The sequence below is a fragment of the Pezoporus occidentalis genome, unplaced genomic scaffold (assembly GCF_034315485.1).
Source record: "Pezoporus occidentalis ecotype Australia unplaced genomic scaffold, CSIRO_AGI_Poc_V1 ctg42, whole genome shotgun sequence".
Lineage (NCBI taxonomy): Eukaryota > Metazoa > Chordata > Aves > Psittaciformes > Psittacidae > Pezoporus > Pezoporus occidentalis.
In genome coordinates, this window is record NW_026915747.1 from 6250687 (window position 1) to 6260299 (window position 9613).

Sequence of the window (9613 nt, forward strand, 5' to 3'; positions counted from 1 at the left end):
TGGGGGTACGGGTGTGTGTGGGGAGTGGGCACCGGGGGTACTGGTGTGTGTGTGCAGGGGGTACTGGGAGCACTGGTGCAGGGCACTGGGGGCACTGGTGTGTGGGGGGAGTGGGCACCGGGGGTACTGGTGTGTGTGTGCAGGGGGTACTGGGAGCACTGGTGCAGGGCACTGGGGGCACTGGTGTGTGTGTGCAGGGGGTACTGGGAGCAATGGTGCAGGGCACTGCGGGTACTAGTGTGTGTGGGCAGGGGGTACTGGGAGCACTGGTGCAGGGCACTGGGGGCGCTGGTGTGTGTGGGCAGGGAGTACTGGGGGCACTGGTGCAGGGCACTGGGGTCCTGGTGTGTGTAGGGAATGGGTACTGGGAGCGCTGGTGCCGGGCATTGGGGTTTCTGGGGGTACTGGCAGCACTGGCACGAGGGCACTTAAGGATACTGGTGGTACTGGTGTATGTGGGGACAGCTACTGGTGGCACTGTTGCAGGGGCACTGGGGGCGCTGGGTGTGTGTGGGGAGAGGGTTCTGGGAGCACTGGTGTGGGAGTGCTGGGGGTAGTGGCAGCACTGCTGGAGGGGTACTGATGGTGCTGGGGATACTCGGGGTACTGGTGTATATGGGGAGGGGTGCTGGAAGCACTGGTGCTGCAGTACTGGGGGCACTGGGGGAAATAATGTATGTAGGGAGGGGGTACAGGGGACACTGGTGGGGGGATACTGGTGGTGCTGGGGGTACTGGTTTATGTGGGGAGGGGGTTGTGGGACACTGTTTCGGGGCACTGGGGGTACTGGTGTGTGTGGGCAGAGGGTACTGAGAGCACTGGTGCAGGGGCACTGGTGTCACTGGGGACACTGGTGTGTGTGAGGAGCGGGAAGAGCCAAGTAAAACACAGTCTTCCACCTTCCCATCCTCCTCCATCTCTGTGTTACTGATCTTTGCATTAGAGATGTAGGAGAAGGAACCCATTGCATCCAGGAATACAAAGCTTTCACAATCCCAATTCTCAATGGATTATTTATGAAGCTGTTATTTATGAGTATTTCTAATGGGCCTTGGTGTCTGCATGCTTGTTTCGCCTTAGCAGAGCAAAGCACTTCACCCAAAGCAAAACCAGACCTGTGGGGCAAAGGAGTTAAATGTGGGTGCTGGCTGGAGAAACACAACTTGACTCTGCTGTTCCTGACCTCTCAGAGAGCAAGGAGACAGAAGATACAGGTTAAAACCAGAGACAAAGCAATCCCCTTCACCCCAATCTCTGCCAGGAGAGACGCTCCTCCCCAAGGAGAGATCCTGCAGGATTCCTTCACTTCATGCTCCTGCCACACAGTTGCAATTCATGGGTTTCATTTTGCCCTCCTGCTTTGCATTGGTTTGTGCCCTCCTCAGGCGGTTGGGAGTGATGCTTCAGGGTATGCAGGCAGCCGAAGAACACCTGCTTCCCCTTTTATCCACACCACAAAACAGGCTAAAAACAGGTTTAAAAAGCCAATACAATGACATTATTTAAGAAAAACTGAAGTTAAATTCTATTTCTTCCTGCTATTCTGCAGTGATTGCACTTCTCATAGAAATCCCCCCTGTGCTTGTTCCTCCTTTGAGGGGAAGATCAATGCTTTCCACCAGTGGACGTTTTCCTCCTGAAAATAATAAGCTCAAAGAAAACCAATTTTCCATTGCAGGAGGATGAGATTAAATCACTCCAGTGGGAAACTTCTGGTCAGCACAGAGATGCTGCCACTTCCAGGTAGTGAGAAAATCAAGTGTGTCTTGCACTCAGTTGGTAAGAACTAAAATTGCTGCATGCTGTCAACTGAGCCCACGATGGGACCTCTCCAAATACGAGATGTTATAATATGAGATATTATTGCTTGTGAGACCGCACTTGCAGCACTGTGTGCAGTTCTGGCGTCCTCAGCATCAGAAGGACACGGAGCTGCTGGAGCAAATCCAGAGGAGGCCACAAGGATGATCAGGGGCTGAAGCAGCTCCTGTATGGAGACAGGCTGAGAACATTGGGGCTGTTGAGCCTGGAGAAGAGAAGCTGTGTGGAGACCTCAGAGCAGCTTCCAGTGTCTGAAGGGGGCTACAAGGACGCTGGAGAGGGACTCTTCATCAGGGACTGGAGTGATAGGACAAGGGGTGATGGGTTCAAACTGAAACAGGGGAAGTTCAGGATGGAGATAAGGCAGAAGTTCTTCCCTATGAGGGTGCTGAGGCGCTGGCACAGGGTGCCCAGAGAAGCTGTGGCTGCCCCATCCCTGGCAGTGTTCAAGGCCAGGTTGGACACAGGGGCTTGGAGCAAGCTGCTCTAGTGGAAGGTGTCCCTGCCCATGGCAGGGGGTTGGGACTGGATGAGCTTTAAGGTCCCTTCCAACCCAAACCATTCTATGATTCTATGATTATATTTTATGTCCATATGCTGCAGCCATTCATGGCAGCCTCAAAAGCTGGATGAGGTAGATGTGTAGTTGGTTTTACATTTTCAGGGTTTCCATTCCCAGTTTAAAGACGCAAAGACCTGTGTGCCAGGACCATTAACGGAAACACGGACAAAAGGGCTGGAAGTGATCTTGGAAAACCATAAATCCTCTCACCTCTTGCCCCAAGATGGGTCCAGGGATGGATTTCAAACTGAATAATTCACCTGCCTAGTGCAGAATAGCTGGTAGTGCCAGGTAGAGATAGAAATACTCTGATGGACATGAATATGTCAGCTGCAGTTCAGACAGTGCTGGGGTTAATCAGGTGTAGATAATGAAAGTAGGATACAGGCCATAATATAAAGAGATAAATGCAGATTCTGCTTCAATTTGATAAGATCAGGAGGAAGTGTTCCTATTTCAAAGCATACCCCTATATACACAACACCTCAAAGCAAAAGGGTAAGAACAATTTGATCATTCACAAATTCCTTATCCAGCTTCCAGCAAAGCACTCACTGCCTAAGCTTTCTCATCTGTAAAATACAGATATTAATGACTTAATATCCATGAACTTCACCCTATGGAGAAGTTTAAGCATCACTGAATGGGCTGATGTAGCTCACAGCAGGAGAAACTTTCTTCTCTGAGAACAGCCAGCACCCCTTCAGCTTCATCTGGCTCTTGTGCCAGGAGAATGCAGAAGGAAATAGAATTAGAGGTTGGAAATAGCACATAGCAGGAAAGAAGTGGGTTTGGAGGAGGATCATGGATACTAAATTATTATCTAAGAGAAAATACTCCACTGTAAATACCACTTAGCTGAACAGGGTCACTTGCCTGCACCTGCTGATAGGCTGAAATAAGAGTGATAGGACCAACTCCAGCCTGACACAAACCAATACCAGCTCTGAAGATAACACTGATTCCAAATGTTCTCTCTGCTTAATTACTACAGGACTGATTACTGCAAGGGAAGAAAAAGATACTCTGTCCAGGAGATCTGCACAGTCTTGAACATAGTCTCATTTTGCCATGATCAAACGGTAACAGTTTGGATCTCCTGGCTCCAGTCCTCTGCCTGGTAAGGAGTAATAAGTAATGTTTAGACTCTCTCTTCAGAGACTGACATTGCCAAGAATACAGGATAAGCAACAGAAATAATAATTTTTAATAAATATCTCAATAATTGCATTTTTTAAATGGGGGAAAATGCCTTGGAAAAACAAAATCACTTGCTCACCACTGAAAATGTTCATCTGCACTTTGTCACTTTCTTGTCATCTTTGACTCATTTCCTGATGGACCCCGTAGCTGCCTATGCAGTGTGTGGTTTTAAACCCTTGTGAAACCACCGTAAGACAAGCTGGGGTTTGTCAGAGGCTTTTGTAGAGGTTGGTTGGTTGTTTTAACAGCTTTGGTTTCGATTCCACAATGTGGCTGGAGCTATTTGAGTGTTTGTCATCACAACTGCAACAATAAGTTGGTTTCTTAGGAAGCTGCAAGATGTCAAAATAGCCCCAGAAAAACCAAACACATGAATAAATCAAAGTAGAAACTGAAGATCTCAACTGTGCTTTACTGTGGGAGGGGTACAGTGCATGAGGAATGGCTGAGGGACCTGGGGGGGGTCTCTGGAGAAGAGAAGGCTCAGGGGGGACCTGATGGCTCCCTACAACTGCCTGACAGGAGGATGGAGACAGGAGGGGCTGGGCTCTGCTCCCAAGGAACAAGGGATGGGACAAGAGGAAACGGCCTCAAGCTGCCCCAGGGCAGGTTTAGATGGAGCTGAGGAACAATTCCTGCCCCAGAGGGTGCTCAGGCATTGGAACAGGCTGCCCAGGGCAGGGCTGCAGTCACCGTCCCTGCAAGTGTTCACACACGGTGGAGATGAGGACCCATGTGGTGGCGGCCTTGGCAGTGATGGGGTAAAGGTTGGACCTGATGATCTTGAAGTCTTTTCCAACCCAGTTGATTGTATGATTCTATGAGTACACCGTGAGCTAATACCATGGTTCAATGGCAATGAAAACACAACACATTTCCCAGCAAATACAGGAAGAAGCATGTCATCAATGGGCACGTTGTGGAGAGTTACTTGAGCTTTCCTTGAAGAGACATAAGACTCCTGACAGTAAGCTCTGAAAATGTGTTGGGAAGATAGGAAGGAAGATTTGGAGGGAGAAGACCCCATCAGCCATTTCTCTGGGAGGAACAATCCTTCACATTTAATCCCAACTTGGCTGTCACCTTCAGATGTGGAAAGCATGTGGTAAATGTTACACTCATTCTCAGAGAAACCACACACACATACCATCGTGCTTGAGGCTCCTGTGTCTGTGTAGAGCTAGAGATGGCATTGCTGTGGTCTTTTTGAAGACCTTCCCCTATTATGGAATGATATGACAAAATTAAAGGTGTTGGGCAAAATGTGCTTATCTTGCTGCAAGATCCCAAAGAGATTACGGGTGCTTTGCTTGAGTGAAGGATGGAGCAAGTCAGCTTTAAGGGGGTTGACAAATATCTTGACAGCGTTGTGGAATAAAGTAGACTTTGGGTCAGCTAGTTCCTGACTATGCATTTCATGCCTCTCCTTACAGTTTGGTTTGACACTCCTTTACAGAAAATAGAGTAGAGCAGAAGCGAGTGGGAACAAACCTCTTTCTGTCCACCAGGATTAAAACAGAAGTGCTCAGACTTCGTGGAGCATCCATTTCTGAGCTAGCTGCCTGGTCCCACCCCTCCCACCCCTCCCAGGTGCCCAGAAGTCTTTCCATAAACTTCTCATAGCCTGAACATGACAGCTTTAAAATGAGCTCTGCAGTTTTAATGGGCACACCAGCAGGAATGAGGAAATATAATGGGATACTGAAGAGGTCAAACAACTCCACAAGTTCTCCTTCTCCACTTTCTCTTTCAGTTAAGGGCCTGAACCAACACTTCCTAAGCCAAATGGCTCTGAACTTGATATTTTACCACAGCACAATACAAGTTTCTCTAACAACAGATGCTAGGGCTTATTTGACTTTGCAGCTTGGCCTGGTGATGCTGCATCGAGGGAGACTTCTGGTTTAGGCTCATTTCTGCTCAAAACCAGGCAGCTTCTGGTCCTGCTCTGCTTCATCTCTGCAAGCACTGCCTGGGAAGGGAAACTATCTTGAAATAGAACCACTGTAACAGAAGCCCATCTCACTTCTTCTCCCTGGTGTAGTCACTTGCCTGTGGTTCCTCTCAGTTTCTGCAGTTGCCCCTCTCTTCTCTGGGCATGTCCAAAGTCTCTGCAGCACAGGAACAACAGGGGCTGCAGACCACTGCTTTCCTAGAAAATAGAAGAAACCAGTATATGAAACCACCACCTTGCTGTCAAATTGGGTTGAAACTGGCTAATGGCTCCAAAAGTTAATGGAAAAGACAGACAGAAATAGCACAACCTCAAGACTTGTTTCCTCAGGACACTTGTTCCCTTTCAAGGCCAGGCTGGATGGGGCTTGGAGCAACCTGGTCTAGTGGAAGGTGTCCCTGTCCATGTAAGGGGGCTGGAACTGGATGATCTCAAGGTCCTTTCCAGCCCAAACCATTATATGATTCTATGACACCAAGCGGAAAACAAACCAATCTCTCATGCCACATAGTATAAGGAAATAAGAGAAAACCAAGGAGAAACTCAGTGTTTCCACATATCTCAATGTCATCTGCTGTCCCATGATTCACACATGGCAGAAGTGGAGGAGCCTGCAGGTCCCATGCCACCCCACAACTTCAGGCTGTGTTTGTACACACAGGAGCTGGGACTCCTGATGCTGCCCCATGGAGTCAATAATGGTCTCAAACCTATTTGCTTTATGTTATGTATTGTCTTTGAGCAGGAGGACACTGCCCTTATCAGGAACTGCTGCTTCCACCTCCCAGTTGACTCACTTCATTGCAACTATTGTCTTTCACAGGGTGACTGACAGCATCTGCACCATTCATCTTTTTTGTGAATAAAAGAGGAAACAGATCTTCACATGACTACTTCTTTATTTTAGAAGCAGTGGGTTGTGAGCATGCCAGAACTCCATGAGTCATTCTTTCAAAGAAGCCAGAATAGAGTATTGCCAGGAACTGGTTCCCCACCACAGTTAGATCATGGGCTCTCCTCTTGCACAGACCTCATGTGTCACCACCCAGAAAGGCGTGAGACACCAGACAGTGACATAGAATCATAGAATCATCATAGAATCCCAGACTGGTTTGGGTTGGAAGGGACCTTAAAGCTCCTCCAGTTCCAACCCCTGCCACAGGCAGGGACACCTTCCACTAGAGCAGCTTGCTCCAAGCCCCTGTGTCCAACCTGGCCTTGAACACTGCCAGGGATGGGGCAGCCACAGCTTCTCTGGGCACCCTGTGCCAGCGCCTCAGCACCCTCACAGGGAAGAGCTTCTGCCTAAGAGCTCATCTCAGTCTCCCCTCTGGCAGGTTAAAGCCATTCCCCTTGGCCTCTCCCTACAGGCCCTTATCCAAGGGGTCATGGGAAGCTTCTCCTTACCCAAGACCTCCAAGTCTTCCTCCTCAGGGCTGCTCCCAATCCGTTCTCTGTAGTTGTGCTTGGGATTGCCCCAGTTAGAAATGGTCTGACCTCCAGAGGCTTCAGTTACTCTCCTCGGCAAAACAATGCCAAAAATCCCTCAAATTCTTTGTTTTTCTAATAGATGAAATGGGAGCAGATCATTGATAGGGAGCTCTCAGCAGACATCCTTTGTTTTCTCATCAGAAGCAACTCCTAATACTAAACCACTCATGTTTCATTGTGCTAGTGGCTGAATGGTCCTGCTGTAGGTGGAAACCTGGGTGCTCTGACTGCAGATCTGCTCTTCTCTATGGACACTGCAGAAGCTCAAAGCCCTTCTTGTATCTCCAGGGTCAAGATATGGGGTTACACGAGGCTGTTCACTTTACACCCTCTCACAGGCCAACCGAGGACACTGACCCTGCCTAGATATTTCTGTCTCATCTCACATGAGTGCTATGGCATGGGGACATAGAAAGCCTGTTTCCTTTCTCCTAGTCTTGCTGTGTTCAGGACCAGCAACACCAGCAAGAATTCCAGTCTTTGATAGGTCAGCAGGAGCTACAAAAAACAGTGGATGTGGCAAACTAGAGATACATTGCTAGGTGGTCAGAGCATGAGGCTATCAATACTGCCCTTGCTGACTGTAGGACACCAGAAAAAACACTCTTTCACTGGACAGCAGCACTTTGCACTCTCAGCTTAGCATGGGTGAAATATCTGTAATGGCATGTTACTGACCTGCAGTGCTGCTTTGGGTAATAAGTGACTTATAAGTGAGTTGTCACACTGTCCTCTTGTTGGTCTTTCTCCTTTTTAACTCTGCCAGTCTTTCCTGGTAAGGCTGCGACTATCCAGCATGTGTTAATACACCAAACAAGGTCAGCAGTGCTAAACTACAGCCTGTGCAGTGTGGAGATGAATATAGAGACACTCAAATGGGTTGTGCAACACCAGTAAGGATTGGGAATCAGCTTTTCCATGAATTTATTAGCTCAGATGGGTGACTGTGCAGTGTGTCCATGTGTGGACACAGCACCATGGATCTCATAGCTAAAAGTACCTGAAATCCCACTCCAAGCACCCACTGGACTCATTGCCTGGAACAGAAGCACGTGTAGTCATGCCGCACAACTGTTGACCCATCATTCAGCACACTGTGTTCATACAACCCCTTGCGTAAGAGACTGGGCAAGCCCAGATCACCCTGTTCCCTGCTCCAACATCTGTTGCAATAGTGATTGTTCGCTGCATTCACAACATCCCTGAGAAGCTCCTGAGCCTGTTGAACCCAAAACATTATCATCCATTCTTACTGCTCCACGTAGGGTCCAACAATATCACAAGAAGGCAACTCGGAACCACCAACAGAGACTGTATCATACAACTACAAGTCGGTTTGGGTTGGAAAGGACCTTAAAGCTCACCCAGTTCCAACCCCTGCCACGGGCAGGGACACCTTCCACTAGAGCAGCTTGCTCCAAGCCCCTGTGTCCAACCTGGCCTTGAGCACTGCCAGGGATGGGGCAGCCGCAGCTTCTCTGGGCACCCTGTGGTAGCACCTCAGCACCCTCACAGGGAAGAGCTTCTGCCTAAGATCCAACCTGAACTTCCCCTGTTTCACTTTGAACCCATCACCCCTTGTCCTCTCACTACAGACCTTGGTAAAAAGTCTCACTCCATCCTTCTGACAATCTCCCTTTATATATTGAACATACTTATTGATCAGATTGCAGCTTTCTAGCTGCACAATGGTTTCCAGCTCCTCCTTGTTACCAATGCTATGTGCGTTGGTATAGAGGCACTTCAGGTGGGCTGTCAACCTCAACACCCTTTTAGATGTGCCCTAATTCCTCTGAGGCGTTCCACTGGTGTTCCCTTGTTGGTTCCTAATGCATCAACAGCCCCTGGCTCTTCTCCGTTGCTTAAAACTCCATCCCCATCTCCACTAAGTCTAGTTTAAAGCTCTTACTTGGCCAAGTGAATCCTATAGTTTGTCTCCTCCTTCCTAAACCACTTCCTCTGATGGGAGGATAGAGGAGAACATCACCTGTGCTCTAGAGCCTTTTAATGTTGATCCAAGGGACATAACAGTGATAGGAAAATGGGTAATGGCTTTGAACTGAAAGAGGGGAGATTGAGATGAGCTCTTAGGCAGAAGCTCTTCCCTGTGAGGGTGCTGAGGCGCTGGCACAGGGTGCCCAGAGAAGCTGTGGCTGCCCCATCCCTGGCAGTGTTCAAGGCCAGGTTGGACACAGGGGTTTGGAGCAAGCTGCTCTAGTGGTTTACGTGCCTGTCGGATCCAGACAGATTCCAGGTAGTGGAGCGAAACTGGGTTATTGATGTGCTCTTTTTGCTTCAACATCCCCTCTCAGTTCCTGGAGCAAACACTTCTGTGTTTGCAGCACAAATCCCAGGCTATCTGTGCAGACCAGGGACTTTGTAAGACCCTGGAGAAAATCCTGTTTAACAGGGGTGATGGAGCAACCCCACTGCATGGGGATGCTGCTGTGAAGGGGCCTGGAACCACCCCATGAAGGGCTCCAGGGGTACCCCAGCCCTGAAGGGGCAAGGGGACAGGGATGAGGGTGAGGAATGAGGGGAGCACTGAGGTAAGGGGGATGGAAAGGGGATGAGAAGATGAG

General features: G+C 48.9%; 1 long non-coding RNA gene across 2 annotated transcripts; it reads right to left on the reverse strand.

The window, feature by feature from the left end:
- Positions 1–805: 805 nt before the first annotated feature.
- Positions 806–8349, reverse strand: LOC134171760 (uncharacterized). 2 transcript variants are annotated; one of them, XR_009967732.1, is made up of 3 exons: positions 7710–8349; positions 3663–5738; positions 806–1464 (listed from the first exon to the last, which is right to left on the reverse strand). It is a non-coding gene; the product is annotated as an uncharacterized LOC134171760 (long non-coding RNA). The 2 variants fall into 2 exon arrangements; XR_009967731.1 differs by lacking the exon at positions 7710–8349 and adding an exon at positions 6948–7692.
- Positions 8350–9613: the final 1264 nt, after the last annotated feature.